The sequence below is a fragment of the Poeciliopsis prolifica genome, unplaced genomic scaffold (genome assembly GCF_027474105.1).
Source record: "Poeciliopsis prolifica strain line A6 unplaced genomic scaffold, Auburn_PproV2 SCAFFOLD059, whole genome shotgun sequence".
Lineage (NCBI taxonomy): Eukaryota > Metazoa > Chordata > Actinopteri > Cyprinodontiformes > Poeciliidae > Poeciliopsis > Poeciliopsis prolifica.
Genome location: NW_026562434.1, coordinates 1,918,879 through 1,935,505, shown reverse-complemented (window position 1 = coordinate 1,935,505; position 16,627 = coordinate 1,918,879). Strand labels below are relative to the sequence as shown.

The 16,627-nt window shown below is 40.1% G+C and overlaps 1 long non-coding RNA gene and 1 pseudogene across 1 annotated transcript; both read left to right on the top strand.

Moving 5' to 3' along the window:
- Positions 1-39: 39 nt before the first annotated feature.
- LOC129379642 (uncharacterized) lies at positions 40-1,819 on the top strand. Its single transcript, XR_008608214.1, has 3 exons — positions 40-113; positions 1,455-1,586; positions 1,719-1,819. It is a non-coding gene; the product is annotated as an uncharacterized LOC129379642 (long non-coding RNA).
- Positions 1,820-5,309: 3,490 nt separating this feature from the next.
- Positions 5,310-13,113, top strand: LOC129379633 (NLR family CARD domain-containing protein 3-like; annotated as a pseudogene).
- Positions 13,114-16,627: the final 3,514 nt, after the last annotated feature.

The following is a 16,627-nucleotide window of genomic DNA, read 5'->3' as shown; positions in this document are numbered from 1 at the left end:
TAAGAAGTTCTGCAACATCTGTTACTTTCAGTTTGAATTCATGTTTAAGGTGTTTCCAGTCTGATTGTTGCTCAGATTTTCTTCGTCAACCATTTGGATCATTTGAACAAACAGTAAGTTTTATTTTTTATCCTTCTTGAACTTTGAGTTTAGGAACTTTCCTGCTAGTTTTTGCTCTCTGATGTTTAGAGAACATGTTCACTGCTTATTCAGATCCAAACATCCCATTTTCAAGGAGTCACTGGTTTCATCTTTCATTGTTCAGGTTCCTGAGTCAGAATCCAACCTCCTGTAAATCCTGGAGGTTGAATGTTCAGGTTCTCCTCCCAAACATCCAACAAGCTGCCAACTCAACAGGTTCTGGTTCTGATAACTTTTTATCAGTCATATTTGGATAATTTAAAAACCCTTCATCAATAATCAATAATCAGACGTCATTCAGGTTGTAGTTTCCCCACCAATGAAGAGTCCAGTTGGTTCCAAGTCAAAACAGGTTCTGGTTCCATTAGAGCTGAACAGAACCTGAATCAGAATAACAGCAGCAGAACATTTGTGTTCAAACTGAGAGTTATGAGTAGATTTTATGTCTTCAGACGTCAACAGATAAACTTTCATCTGACAGTTCTCAGTAAACCAGTCAAACCAGTTTCACCTCATTTCCACTGTTGGGTCTCAGTTTGTTGATCACATTTTCTTGTTCAACTCTTTGGATCGTCTGAACAAACTGTGAGTTTGCTTTGTTTTCTACATGAACTTTGTCTTCAGAAACTTTACAGCCAGTTTGTTATTTTTCTCTCTGATGTTTGGAGAAAATGTTCAGTTAGAAACAGCTAACTGAACATTAACATTAACATACTTCTTTAGAACAATTCTACAAACAACTGGACTTTAATTTCAGATCAAACTTTAATCTCTGTTGTTTGAAGGTTAATCTACAGGATTATTGATGAACTAGAATCAAAGAAGATGAACATTTGATGTTTTTGTTCTTGTCTGATCAAATTGATTCATGATTTTTCCCATTCCATCAAACTCTGGTCTCCACCATTAAAGACAAAAACAACAAGTTTTTCCTACTTTCATTCAAAAGGAAGTAGGACAAATGCTGCTATAGTAAGATGTGTTTAATTCGCATTACTTAATACTTAATCTTAATTGCATATAATCCACTTGTAGAGTTCAATAACTAATTAACTAAAATACTTCCTGTTCAGGTTGAATCAGTGAATGTAAATGTTGCTCCATGTCTCCATCTAGTGGACTGATAGTAGAAGTGCAGCAGCTGATGGCAGCTTCCTCTGCCTCTCTGCTGTCTGACTGCATTCACCTGACACTGATATGAAGCAGAGAAGAAGAGCCAATCAGAGGAGGAGCAGTGATCTTTTTCCAGCACTAATGATGTAAAGGATGATCAGAGTTGATGTGCAGATGAATGATGTGTGTTTCCTCTGCAGGTGAAGCTAGAAAGTGTGTGTGAGCTGATGTGGATTCAGCAGCATGGATCAGTGTGAGGACAGAGAGGAGGGAGTCCCTCCCTCTAAAACCACTCTGTGTGGGGAAGATGAGAGCCAGAGCAAAGGTCAGAGGTGAGGTCACCATCTCTAACTGTCCACAGCCCTTTCACACAGCGTTCACTATATCAGGCCAGAACAGACGTGGTGATGAAGCTGCTGCTGCTCCTCTTTGCTGATTAAGTTTAATCATTATGTTTCTGTTAGGATCCATCAGAAACGCAAACCAGAACCAGAACCCAGCTGTGTGTCCTTTAAGAGTGACAGGTCAAAGGGTGACATAATTTACTTTAAATCTCCTGGATCTCCACCATCAGAGAGGTGAGCTGTTTCTATCTGCTGTAACTTCTGTTTATATCTGTTATTGTGGCCATGTGATGATAAGTTCTGTTGGGTTCTGTTGTCATAAAAACATTGGACTGAATATCAGGTTATTTTCTTTTAACTTGTCACATCAATACATTGATGTCTCCATGTTAACATGGTTCAATAATCAACTTAGGAACTTTGTATCATGGACTTTATTGGTCTCTATAAGAGCCAAATATGTGTATTTTGGGTTTTTGGTAACTAGATGTGACAATGGCCTCCAGTATAAGAACCAAGAGCTGATAGGTGTTGAACCCAGAAGGCCATACAAGTTACTGACTGCTGTGGTGGAGTCATTGTTAATGCTGTTGTCATGTTTACTGGGGGCTGCACAGTGGCACAGTTGGTAGCACTGTTGCCTTGCAGCAAGAAGGTCCTGGGTCCAATTCCTGGCTCGGGCTCTTTCTGCAAGGAGTTTGCTTGTTCTGTTCGTGCGTGTGTTCTTTGCGGGTTCTCCGGCTTCCTCCCACAGTCCAAAAACATGACTGTCAGGTTGATTCTCCTTAGGTGTGAGTTTTGTGTGTGCATGGTTGTTTGTCCTGTTTGTCTCTCTGTGTTGCCCTGTGACAGACTGGCAACCTGTCCAGCTGTAGATAGGCACCAGCACCTCCCGACCCCGTTAGGGAGAAGGGTGATGGAAAATGGATGGATGGATGTTTACTGGATTAATTGGATTTTGTTCACAAATGGTTTCATCTGACTGGAATAAATTTGAATTTGAACAACTAAGGCAACCTCTGGGATTGACTTTACATGCAATGAATAAGTACAACGTTAGCAGCTCAGTTCGTCTTAAAAAAGCCGCAACAGATAAAAGCTTAACACAATATTAAACTGGCTACTAGAGTCTCCAATGGCTGCAATGAAGTCCAACTATTGTTGGTAAATTAATAAAAGATGTTTGGAGTATTAATCAGGTCCATTTAGATCCACAGTCTCTATCCATAGCTTTTCCAGGTCCATCTAGTTAACATAGGTCTAGAAATCCCATCTGATTTCCAGATGTTTCCCTGATATTAAATAAACAATCATTCATGTAGTGATAATCCTCTCTAGAGGCCAACAGAACTAAAACATTACTGCTGATGAATAACAGGAAACAAAATATCCAACCAGAATAAACTCACTTTTCTGCTTTAACCTCTAAAATATATAAAATAAAGAACAAGAAAATCCTCAATCAGGACATAAACTATAATGTTGACATGACCTTTGAACCACACATTTAACGGCATTTTATTCTGTTTTGCATCAACTTAATTTTTCCAAATGAAACAGTCACATTAATTTACACAAATATTATTATTATCACATAAACAAAAAGCCAGAAGAGAATTTAATGTCTAGGTTGATATTAATATTGTTGTCTAAATCTGATGAATGATTAATGTTGAAAGAAAAAAGTTTACATGGATTTTGTGATTCCTATTTCAAGCATCACCCAAAATCTCAGAAACAAATATTTCTGCTCTTTAAACAAGACGGACATTATTTAGGAGGTCAATGATCAGGAACATGTTGGAGGATTGGACCGGTTCTGATAGGAATCATTTAGAACATGAAGTTGATAAAGTTCTGTTGTGTCTCAAATCTCTTTATTTTACAAGGAGTCAAAATAAAAATTATGTTCAAACTAAACCTTCACAAAAAGTTTATAGTAGATGTTTTTCTATCAGGATCCATCAGCGAATAAAACCAGAACCAGAACCCAGCTGTGTGTCCTTTAAGAGTCACAGGTCAAAGGGTCATATCATGGACTTTAAATCTGCTGGATCTCCACCATCAGAGAGGTGAGCTGTTTCTAACTGCTGTAACTTCTGTTTATATCTGTTATTGTGGCCATGTGATGATAAGTTCTGTTGGGTTCTGTTGTCATGGGAACATTAAATTGAATACCAGGTTATTTTCTTTTAATCTGTCACATCAATACATTGATGTCTCTATGCTTATATTGTTCAATAATCAACTTAAGAACTTTGTATCATGGATTTTATTTATATTTGGCTCTATAAGAACCAAATATGTGTATTTTGGGTTGTTGGTAACTAGCTGGGACAATGGCCTCCAGTATAAAAACCAAGAGCTGACAGGTGTTGAACCTTGAAAGGTATACAAGTTTTTGAGCGCAGAGCGCTGTTGCTGTGTATCATGGAATAAATGGATTTGTTCAAAAAAGATCCATCTGACTGGAACAAATTTGGACAACAAAAAAAATCTCTTTACATGCAATCAACAGGTATAAAATTAGCCGCTCAGCACGTCTTAACAAAGCCACAATGGATCAACGCTTAACTATTACTTACTACAGCCAGTTTCATACTGGCTACCAATGGCTGCAATGAAGTCCAACTGAATTGTTGGTAAATCAATGAAAGATCTGAGGCGTATTGTGGTGGCGCAAGGGTTTAGCACGCCCACGTTTGTCATCTGCCCTCTTTCCTGTCTACCTACTCTCTAAAAAACGAGCTACTAGAACTGCAAAAAGTATTTTCTTACAGAGAGATTTGATCCATTATCTACAGAAATCAGCTGCTCTGTTCTCATGAAAACACCTTCATATCTTTATCTCTGGATGTTGATGATGATGTTCTGTTGCTTCCTGGCTCCATGTCAGACTAACAGTGGATCACATTTCCACTGGGAAATACCTGGTAAAGCCATTCTGGTCCATCAGGACTTGGTTCCTGTGTGCATTGTGAGAGCAGTTCAGCAGGGAAGGAAAGCTTCATGATGTGGTTGGTGAGATCTGCTGGAACTCAACCAAACTGAGCTGATGTGGACCATCAGAGGTTCTGCTGGTTCTTAATGGGATCAGCAGGAGCATTAAATATTTACAACTACTTAGACCACCTGGTTCACTGATCACATCCAGATATCACTTCATGGACCTTTACCTTCTGATTGTCTCTGTGTGGACAGATACAATGTGAGCTCACTGGCTTCCAAGGATCTACAGGATTCATTTTAAAATCCCCTATATGACATCCAGGAGAGGATCCCACATGGACACATCCACATATTTCAGACCTCCTCCATGTCCACATCACCTCAGATCTAGTCATCAGAACCTGATGGATGTCCCACACTATCCTGAAGACCTGTGTGGACAGATCCTTCACTTCCACTGTCCCCAAGCTCTGGGAAACTGTCTCCACCAGCATCAGATCTGCAGATAGTGTGGACTGTTTGAAGACCAAGTTCAGCACCAATTTTTTAGAATGTCTATGGGATGATTCTGTTGTTGTTGTTTTATTACTTCATCTATGTATTTTCATCTTCCTCTTTCTAATGTCTTTGTATTATGTTTCTGTGATAATCAATTTTTCTGCTTTAAGGGATTGTATTGTGAAACTTTTGATTATTTAATCTGTTAATTGTTGGATGAATATTTCCTGACTTCCTAATTGTTCCTGGTTCCTCCACAGATTGGACCAGCAGAGCTCAGAGGTTCCCAGGGGTCCATCTGTCCAGCAGCATCAAACACAGCTGGACTCCATATTTTTGGTCTGTATATGAACAACAAATACTTTTCCATGAGTTCTGTTCAAAGTCACCTTCATGCTGCACTTTGTAGACCAGAGGACTGTCAGTCTATCCAACATCCATCTGGTGTTTGGCTCCATGATTTCACTCTTATGTTTCCTTCATCTATTATTCTGTTCCAGCTGCTGGAGGACAACATTGTTAGTTTTGTGAAGAAAGAACTGAAGAAGATCCATAAAGTTCTGAGTCCAGATTACCCAGAACATTCAGAGAGTCAGAGAGATGATGAGGTGTTGGAAGGTGATGATGAACAGCAGAGGAGGAGCAGCAGAGAGGCAGTGATGAAGATCACACTGAACTTCCTGAAGAGCATGAAGCAGGAAAAGCTGGCTGACCGTCTGCAGATCAGTAAGAGGATTTCTAAAGAGATTTGAAATGATAGATAAATTACACATTTACTGTTGAATGAAGAGATAAAATCACATTTATTGACATCATCTTCAGAAAATAATTGTGTTTAGTTACTAATTTTACTTTTTGTGTTAATTTAGGACATTTGGCTGCAGTTTCTCAACATCAACTGAAATCTGGTCTGAAGAAGAAGTTCCAGTCTGTGTTTGAGGGGATTGCTAAAGCAGGAAGTCCAACCCTTCTGAACCAGATCTACACAGAGCTCTATATCACAGAGGGAGGGACTGGAGAGGTCAATGATGAACATGAGGTCAGACAGATTGAAACAGCATCCAGAAAACCACACAGACCAGAAACAACAATCAGACAAGAAGACATCTTTAAAGTCCCACCTGGAAGAGATCAACCAATCAGAACAGTGATGACAAAGGGAGTGGCTGGCATTGGGAAAACAGTCCTAACACAGAAGTTCACTCTGGACTGGGCTGAAGACAAAGCCCACCAGAACATCCAGTTCATATTTCCATTCACCTTCAGAGAGCTGAATGTGCTGAAAGAGAAAAAGTTCAGCTTGGTGGAACTTGTTCATCACTTCTTTAGTGAAACCAAAGAAATCTGCAGCTTTGAACACTTCCAGGTTCTGTTCATCTTTGATGGCTTGGATGAGAGTCGACTTCCACTGGACTTCCACAACAAGGAGATCCTGACTGATGCTACAGAGTCCACCTCAGTGGATGTTCTGCTGACAAACCTCATCAGGGGGAAACTGCTTCCCTCTGCTCTCCTCTGGATAACCACACGACCTGCAGCAGCCAATCAGATTCCTCCTCAGTGTGTTGGCATGGTGACAGAGGTCAGAGGGTTCAATGACCCTCAGAAGGAGGAGTACTTCAGGAAGAGATTCAGAGATAAGAAACAGGCCAGCAGGATCATCTCCCACATGAAGACATCACGAAGCCTCCACATCATGTGCCACATCCCAGTCTTCTGCTGGATCACTGCTACAGTTCTGGAGGATGTGTTGGAGACCAGAGAGGGAGGAGAGCTGCCCAGAACCCTGACTGAGATGTACATCCACTTCCTGGTGGTTCAGACCAAAGTGAAGCAGGTCAAGTATGATGAAGGAGCTGAAACAGATCCACACTGGAGTCCAGAGAGCAGGAAGATGATTGAGTCTCTGGGAAAATTGGCTTTTGATCAGCTGCAGAAAGGAAACCTGATCTTCTATGAATCAGACCTGACAGAGTGTGGCATTGATATCAGAGCAGCCTCAGTGTACTCAGGAGTGTTCACACAGATCTTTAAAGAGGAGAGGTCTGTACCAGGACAAGGTGTTCTGCTTCGTCCATCTGAGTGTTCAGGAGTTTCTGGCTGCTCTTCATGTTCATCTGACCTTCATCAACTCTGGTGTCAACCTGATGAAAGAAAAAGAAACATCTAAGAAATCTTCATTATTTCATTTACCTAAACTAAAGTCTCTCCATCAGAGAGCTGTTGACCAGGCCTTACAGAGTCCAAATGGACACCTGGACTTGTTCCTCCGCTTCCTCCTGGGACTTTCACTGCAGACCAATCAGAGACTCTTAGAAGATCTGCTAACCAAGACAGGAAGTAGATCACAGAACAATCATGAAACAGTTCAGTACATCAAGAAGAAGATCAGTAAAAATGTGTCTGCAGAGAAAAGCATCAATCTGTTCCACTGTCTGAATGAACTGAATGATCGTTCTCTAGTGGAGGAGATCCAACAGTCTCTGAGTTCAGGAAGTCTCTCCACAGATAAACTGTCTCCTGCTCAGTGGTCAGCTCTGGGTTTCATCTTAGTGTCATCAGGAAAAGATCTGGATGTGTTTGACCTGAAGAAATACTCTGCTTCAGAGGAGGTTCTTCTGAGGCTGCTGCCAGTGGTTAAAGCCTCCAACAAAGCTCTGTAAGGACAAAGATTGTTAATGCAGTTATGTGCATAAAAATCTGCTATTGATGAGGTAAACATGTATTTATGTTTCAGATTATTTATAGGTGGATTGGCTCTTCAAAATGTCTAAATTGAATAGTATTTTAGATTTTTGTCTTACTTCAGGTTAACTTAGAAAGTGAACTATTACTGTTACAAGTTAATTTTCTAAACTAACGGAAAGTAACTGTTAGAGATGATCAATAAACTGGACTGATATTTTAATGCAATATTAACACCGGTGTTATTCCAGATTTACCAAGATTTTATTTTATAATTTTTTTTTTTTTACAAAATGAATTGTAAGAATAATAGATAGATTACTCGATTACTAAAATATTTGTTTTAAGCATTCCTAGTAAAATAAAGTTTTCCAAAAAATATTTTTGATAGGAAAAAAAAAATATGAGGAATTGTTTAATAACATATTTTCCTCCCTGTCTCCTCAGCCTGAGTGACTGTAACCTCTCAGAGAGAAGCTGTGAAGCTCTGTCCTCAGTTCTCAGCTCCCAGTCCTCCAGTCTCAGAGAACTGGACCTGAGTAACAACAACCTGCAGGATTCAGGAGTGAAGCTTCTCTCTGCTGGACTGAAGAGTCCAAACTGCAACCTGGAAACTCTCAGGTAAAATGTTCTCAATCCTGGTGAAACCAGTTTTCTGTTCATTACCTGCTATAAGATATTATGTACATTTTATTTCAGTATCAGATTATAACATCAGTAGATGTCTGATCTATCTATGATGACAATTACAGGCCTCTCTCATCTTTTTAAGTGGGAGAACTTGCACAATTGGTGGCTGACTAAATACTTTTTTGCCCCACTGTAACTACCAGTAATGAATAGTGAAGATTCAACAGCGAGAGCAGAACCAGCGTCTTTCACTGCCAGCTTGAAGACTTTTTCTTGTTATTTCTGACCGTGATGTGATCCAGGTGACTGTTGGTAGTTGAGCTGCTTTACCTGCTGTCTGGTCGCTCAGGATGTCATTTTGTTCCTGCATTGAGCCTCAATGTAGCCAAACTCTGTCAACTGCATGTTTTTAAATACCATATTAGATTCATTGTAGTAATGCATTTTAACATGCTTCACCTCCGAGGTAATTTCCCGCTGCAATACACAAACTTCCCCATTCACTATCAGAGTGTTATAGTTCCTCATGACAGGATTTGTTGCTGTGCAGTGAGAAGGAAAGATGAGATGAGCTGCACATGTAGGCTGAGAAGTGAGATACAGGTGATCAGCAACAGGAGACAGTGATCAGTGATGAGACACTTTTTCACGGAAATCTGCCGATTATAATCAGTGGCCGATCATTCAGCTCACCTCTAATTAATTCATAAATATCATGTGTTAGGAAGGTCTAAGGATGGAAATGCATGCTCTTGTGTTGCAGAAACTACTTTGGGATTAAAACATTAGGATTCTTTCACCTGGTGCTTAATGTACCTAGGAAACCAAACCATCTACTGGTATTTACTGATTATTTATCGGTACATTGTTTCCTAGTCTGCTGCTAGCAGGTGATGAGAAAAAGAGAGAGACTCTCATATGCAACTATTCATGATGTTAAATGTTGAAGCAGCAGAAATTATCTTCTTTCTATTGAATCTGCCACTGAATTAATGCAGATTATTGTAGATTTTAATATTTCTCTTGCCTCCTTGTTGCCTGTAGTTCAGATCTTCAAGTCTTGAGTCCCAACTAAAGAATAAAGAAGTTCAAAATAAAGATATCATAAAGTTTAGAAAAATATGACCTATTCTTCAATCAGTCCAAGAAGAATATTGTTGACTGTAAAGTAACACAAACATTTGATGGATTAATAACATATCTTCCTCCCTGTCTCCTCAGACTGAGTGGCTGTAACCTCTCAGAGAGAAGCTGTGAAGCTCTGTCCTCAGTTCTCAGCTCCCAGTCCTCCAGTCTCAGAGAACTGGACCTGAGTAACAACAACCTGCAGGATTCAGGAGTGAAGCTTCTCTCTGCTGGACTGAAGAGTCCAAACTGCAACCTGGAAACTCTCAGGTAAAATGTTCTCAGTCCTGGTGAAACCAGATTTCTGTCCATTACCTGCTATAAGATATTATGTAAATTTTATTTCAGTATCAGATTATAACATCAGTAGATGTCTGACTGTGATGAGGCTAATCATGCTAAGTCTTTATACATAAACTCAGCTGGTTTTCATTTATTCCAGGCTGACAGAACCAAGAAGAGAAGAATGTAGAAAGATGGAGATCAGGCTTTAACTGTTAGTGTAACGCTGGACACTTGATAGATTGTTGCATCCTCAGTGTACAAAGAAGCATTATTGCAGATTCTTCCTCCAACCAATTGTTAGACTTTCTCATCCATTTTACAAATAACAAATTTAGATTTTTATTACCTACAGAAGGAAATACAGTTTTATTTCTATTTGATGTTATTAGTTGAATCTCCAGTTTCTTGAGAGTTTTCCTCTCATGAAAATATCCAGTTCAGACCTTGGGTTCTACCTCAATGTTTCATTTTCTCATCATGTGATGAATTGTGTGTCTGCAGCTTATCAGGCTGTTTGGTCTCAGAGGAAGGCTGTGCTTCTCTGGCCTCAGCTCTGACCTCCAACCCCTCCCATCTGAAAGAGTTGGACCTGAGCTACAATCATCCAGGAGACTCAGGAGTGAAGCTGCTGTCGGCTGGACTGAAGGATCCACACTGGAGACTGGAAGCTCTCAGGTATGGAGGAACCTGCTGCAGGAGCAGAGAAGGTCTGATAGAGGAGGAAGAGGGAGAAATGTCTTTAGTCAGTCTGCTGGGAAAACATTTAGGTTGAAGATTAAAATTTATTATGCTAATTCAGTATTTGGCTTGTATTTATTACAGTTAAATTATAAATATTGCTGGTAATTTTGGCTTTGTAAGTTTGCAAACTACATCCAATTAGAAACTATAAGAATCTTCCACATGGTTCTGAATGAACCTGGGAAACCAACCCATCTACTGAACCACAATAACATGGTATTCAGAGCAGCAGGGGGCCAAATATAGCTCCATGTGGAACCAAGAGGTTGGAGAGAGAAAATCAGTTGAAACTGTTTCCTATCAGAGTTCAGTTTGTCTCTCTGTCTTCACAAACCAGGAGCATCATGGGCTGGGCGGGGCTTCCACTGATGGATCTACTGAGGAAATACAAGAAGCTGATTGGCTGATGGACAGGAAGTTAAAATATGAAGATTAATAACATCATAGATCAGATATTATTGGTGTTGTGTATAGATGTAGTGCTGGATCACATGGTGTTATTAGTGATTATAGATCAGCTGTTGCTCACCTGGTGACTTTAGTCAGTGATGATGGAGGAGGTTTAGTTTTTTACTGATCACTTTAAGTTTTTTATGTTTTTATCTCTGATCTTTGTTTAAACCTGTTAATCTGGTTTTAATGCTCTGTTATCCACTGATGTTCTGGATCTTTGATGATATTGAGGAAAATAAAATCATCTGAACTGCAGATTGGATTTAAGTTTTGATCAGAGATTTTGTTTGACAGTCGCTAATAATTAGTAATAAAGAGACATGGTTGAGAGCAAATATAGATTTTAGAATTAGTTTAAATGTTTCAGTGACAGGAAGAAAGAAACAAGAAACATAAATAGAGGAACTGATCAAGAAAGATATAATTATTATCAATAACATTTAGTAACTTTAATGCATATGGAATATAATGGATGGAAACAGAAAACTGAAAGTAACTGAAAGAGCAGAAGAACATTTAGAGATACGAACTGATGATGTTTGAATGATGGAAAAGAGACAAAATGTTGATGAAGGAAACGGATCAGTTCTTGATTTAACACTCGTGTTTAGGAAGATTTCAGCTGATTGTGGAAAATTCTTCTGACTAAAACGTGAGGAGAGCCTGGAGCTAAATAGGAATAAGAAATAATAATGAAATTATTCTGATTCAACTTCTTCAAACTGTCACATCACTCATTCAGGAGTCTAAGGAGTTCAGCTGTTAGATTCCTATGATGATTTACTGAGGATAGAAACATTAAAACCATGTTGGATGGGCTTCAGACCAATCAGCCCCCAGAAGCAAAGAGGAGAAGAAAAGCAGCTCCATGGTGATCAAATGGATGTTTAAAGATCTCAGAGTGAAATAAATAAATTCAGATTTAAAACAAACCTCTAAACTTTAATGAATTTATTTGTTTTAAAATATAAAACACATGAAAAAGTGAAGAAAACTATTCATAAGGCAAAGAGATTTAGAAGTTTAGTAGATCCATCTATGTGGCAGTTTATCTCCACCAGGGGGCGACATCTGGAAAATGATCAAAAGTATGAATGAAATCAGGGAATAAATTAAATCCCTTGTTTTCTAGAAGGAAGGAAGAATTGAAGTGAATGATGGAAAAAGTAGGAAATGTAAAAATGAGAGCAGAAACTGCTTCAGATCCAAAGTTCTGATAAATTTACTAGGAAAGATAAAAGACAAGATCAGCTCATCCAGAACTTCTGCAGTGGAGGGAGGATTACTTTCACAAGCCATTACTGCAGCTGCTGGGTTCAGGATGCGGCTTCTTCTTCTTGGGCTCATTGTTAATGTGTGCAGCGCCACCTGGTGGTGCTGGTTGGTAGAGGAAGTGCTGAAGAGACTGATGGTCTGACCCCCCTCCTCCTTTCAGGGTGGAGCCTGCTGGAGGCCGATTCTTGACTCCAGGTCCATGGAGATGTAAGTGTGTTTTTCATCTGATTCATGACAACAAAGCAGCTCACATTCAACCATCTTCAAACTGTCACATCACTCATTCAGGAGTCAAAGTGTCAATAAATGATCAATAACTGCAGCTGGATTGTGTTTGTTCTCTCCATCAGATTCCTGTCAACTCACCATCGACACAAACAGTGAGCAGAAAACTCAAACTGTCTGAAGACAACAGGAAGGTGACATATGAGGAGAAGCTTCAGTCATATCCTGATCATCCAGACAGATTTGATTACTGGTCTCAGCTGCTGTGTAGAACTGGTCTGACTGGTCGCTGTTACTGGGAGGTCGAGTGGAGAGGAGAAGTTAATATATCAGTGAGTTACAGAAGAATCAGGAGGAAAGGAAACAGTAAAGACTGTTGGTTTGGATGTAATGATTATTCCTGGAGTCTGATCTGCTCTGATCGTCATGGTTACTCTGATGTTAATGGTTACTCTGTCAGGCACAATAACATAGAAACTCGTCTCTCCTCCTCCTCTGTCTCTAACAGAGTAGCAGTGTATGTGGACTGTCCTGCTGGCATTCTGTCCTTCTACAGAGTCTCCTCTGACTCACTGATCCTCCTCCACACCTTCAACACCACATTCACTGAACCTCTGATCCTGGATTTGGGTTCTGGTTCAGTTCTGGTTCTTCAGTCTCTGAGCTGATTTGAGTCTAAGGAATCTAAAGTTTTTCATCCTGCTAGAAAATCTCACTGTTTAAAAGATAGTCCAGTCTCTATATGTCTGTTTCATTCAGAAATATATTTTCATGGATCCAAACTGTGTCTTGGTTAAACTTTTCTACACAACCTTGGGATTATTCCAGGAATATTCCAGGAATATTCCAGGATTATTCCAGGATTATAACTGGATCAACATGTTTGATCATTTTCCAGTCAAAAATTCACAATGAATCTCAGGATGTTTTTTTTCTCTCTCTTGATTTTTTACCTTTCATTTATCATCAGATTCTTTGAATGTACTGCAGTTTTTCTCAATCACTGAATATTTTTTGTTTCTGTTTTCTCCTATATTTTTAAATTCATCTTGGATTCAAATGTTATTTTTTGTATATTTACTGCAGTTGTACTTCATGTGTTTTATTAAACAATAAACATATTTTATTCATTTGCTGCTCATCCTGTTCTGTTCCTGTTTAAATGTCAGTAGATTTTTTTTCAATTTCAACTCTGACTTGTAATTTATATTTAAACATTCCCATATTGAAACATTTTAAAATAAATTTTTATTTATTTTTTCTTTCTTAAAAATGTTTTCTATGTTTCATAAGTTTCAATATAATCTCAACAATTTCCCCCTTTTTGAAGTATTTTCTATATGGAAATACATCAATCAAAGTCCACTACTGCAAATAAAAATTCTGATGGAACAGATTCATCATTGTACCTTAAAACAAATCCTTAGTATTCAATGCTAAGTTTTCTTTCTCCATTTCACTGTTCCAGGTATCTTTATGCATGATAGTTTATTTTTCTACATCCAACACCTTTAGTTTCGCTACTATTGTTTCTGTTTTTATATTTGATCAATTAACCGAGTGTCTTCAAAGAATTGCTACCTATTATAACGTTTTGTCAAATTTCACAAGGTAGAACATTTCCTTTTATCCCCCAAAAGATGTTTCTAGTCGGTTCTTCTCCAAAATACTGTTCTCACTTTTACTGAAAATTAGCCTTTCTAAAATTAAATCAAAATCCCAAATTGTCCATGTGACGGCCCTGTTTATCACAGTCCTGTGTGTGTCATGTGATTTACTAACTATCAATTAAGGTCCTCAATGTGGGAGGCGCTTCCATCACCTGGATGGTATATAAGGAGCGCTGGTCCATTCATGGGTGTGACTGCAGAATCCACCACGCGCAGACGACCCGGAGATCCAGGCTGAGACCAGGCTGAAGGGGCCTGGACTGATGTCTCCTAGACAAATCAATTCTTTTAAAAATAAGCGCCTTTCATGGGCTTAACATCACTGGCTGCCGTGTCCCCCTAATTTTTGTTGCGGCTTCCTGAGCCGGGCCGTAACAAATGGGGCTCGTCAAACACAAGACTTTTGCAATTTGGGAAATTGTTGGTTTGAGTGTGTGACGTTTTCATCACCTTTTCCTGTTTGTAGGAGTGAGCAGTGACATCACGGTTGGGATGGGACACGGCTTTGTTAACCAGTTTGTTTGTTGTAGGCAGCTGTGGCGCGTTTTGTCGGTTGGTCTAAAAGACAGGTGAGTGAAATGTTTTGGGGTTTGTGCGTCAGTGTGGTCTCTTTCTGTGATTGTGTCTCCTGATAGGCTAAGAGGTGCTGTCGCTTTAGACTTCACCTGTTTGTTGTTTTAGTAGAGTCGTGGGGGTTTGCGGTTGGCGTTCACTGTGCAAGCAGTGATCTCGGGGGCAATCCGTGGGATTAATTTCTCACTGGTTTGGTGTTTAATAAACCCGCCGCCGATCCACGTGAAGAGCCAGGAATCAGTTAAAACAGGTGAGTTCTGACAGGCAGGTAAAGTTTAGTGGGGGCATGATTGTTTTGGAACCATTACGCACTCTTTCACTTTACGCTGTATTTGCCGTTTAGTTTGTTTTTCTCCTGTAGTGTATGATTGCGGTTTTTCTTAAAATATGGAGTTTGATCTGGACGACTTTGTAGCTAAATCTTCTTTGGAGAAGTTTCATGCTGCTCGTAAAAGTGATCTCGTAGCCATTGTGTGAAGGCCGAGAGGCTCAAATTTTCTGTATACAAAATAACCTGCAGGATTGTGGACAGAGGCGCAACAAAACTGATAAAGGGATACAATAATTTATTTTAAAAACAACTAGTTAAAAAGGAAACATTTGCTAAAGAAGGATCATTATACAAGTCCATTAAAAAAAAGTCTTAACTGGCCCACAACAGGGGGAAGAGGAAGGGGCGCGGTCCGCTGCTGCTCACACGTCCAGCCGGGTCCAAACAATCCTCCAGTCCACACGGACCTCAGTGAGCGCTAGCCAACGGCTCCGTTCAGGGGGACACGGTCCTTACTGCTTCTGTACGTCCAGCTTGATCTCCGGTTCTCAGCCCAGCAGTTCCACTTCCTTAGCCGGCCGCCCGCTCCTCTGCCGCGACCAGATTAGCAGTCCTCAGGGCCGGTCCCTCCTGTAGCCAACGCCTGAAGCCAGTCCGAGCCGTCTGCCGCTCCTTCACGCCGTCACAGTCCCAATGGCCTTTTACTCCTCCTGATCTGTAAACAACTTGATGAAGATGCGGATCAGCTGTGTTGCTGCCGTGGGGCGCATGCGGCACGTGACCAACAACCAATCAAAACATGCAAAAACAAAACATTTAATCCAAAATAAACTAAGAAAATAACTTCAAAATATACAATCCAAAACAATATCAAAATCTAACTCAAAAGGAAAAACAAGGTCACCTTGCCACACCCCCCCACACTTTAATGAGGCCCGTCCCGGCCGATGTTTAGTCTCTATAACGAGAAGGACATTGTCCTCTCGTAGCGCGTGTTGAACGGCGCAATCCTTGTTCCGGTTCTTCATTAACCACAGGGTAATAGAGCATTAACGGCAGTTCAGGTGTCTCAACAGAAGGTTGTTCTCTCAACACATCAATGGAAGGAGCAATACAAATCTTCAAAGCATTTCTATGCAAAGTTCGCTCCTTCCCACCTTCTCTGGCCTAACCCGATAAACCAGCCCTGTATCTCCAACAACCCCCACAACCACATATGGCTCTGGATCCCACCAACTATGTAGTTTCCCTTGTCCTTGTCGGTTCCTATCACGGACCCACACGCGTTCCCCCGGGAGAAGCGCACTGGCCTTGGCTTTTTTGTCATAACGCCGTTTTTCGTTATTTGCAGCACTACTCATCCTATTCCGAGCTACCTCATAAGCATAAGATAACTTCTGGTGGTGTTCTAAGACCCATCCTTGCAAATCTCTACGGGGTTGTGTGTCTAACACCCCCAAACTCAAGTCGACCGGGAGCCTCAGATGACGCCCAAACATAAGGTAAGATGGCGTAAACCCTGTAGCGCTATGGATAACATTGTTATAAGCATGTAATAACTCTGGCAAATGCTCTGGCCACCTACTCTGTTTTTCAACCTCAAGTGTGCGAAGCATATTTAATAACGTCTGGTTCATCCTTTCTACTCT